Genomic DNA, 419 nt, shown 5'->3' with positions numbered 1-419 from the left:
ACGCGTATTTTTCAGTTGATCGGAAGCCGGCGATGGAGACGATGACGCTGGCGCGGGCGACTGCCGAGGCCGCGGCCGACCTGCGGACGAAGGAGGAAGCGCTCCAGGCGCTCGAAGGTACATGGACGCGCTTCCTACCTCGTCATGGAGGTCGAGGCGATCCAAGACGATGCGAATGATACCTCATTTGGCAGAGCAACTGATCCGACTGCAGCTCCGTGTCCTCCGGCTCAAACCCCCGCTCGTACATCTTCAGTGCCAGCTCTCCAGCAGCACGCCCATGCCATGAAGAGGACCTGGTGTCACGACGTCTGTGCTACCACGATCAGAGGAACCGATGGCAGCGGGCAGTGTCGAGGTATGGCCCCTCGCGATGCATACCTGCGTGATGACATTTCCCGTGGACCTCGTTCAACATG

The sequence above is a fragment of the Saprolegnia diclina genome (assembly GCF_000281045.1).
Source record: "Saprolegnia diclina VS20 unplaced genomic scaffold supercont1.97, whole genome shotgun sequence".
In the NCBI taxonomy this organism is placed as follows: Eukaryota; Oomycota; class Saprolegniomycetes; order Saprolegniales; family Saprolegniaceae; genus Saprolegnia; species Saprolegnia diclina.
Note: the sequence above shows the minus strand (reverse complement) of the source record.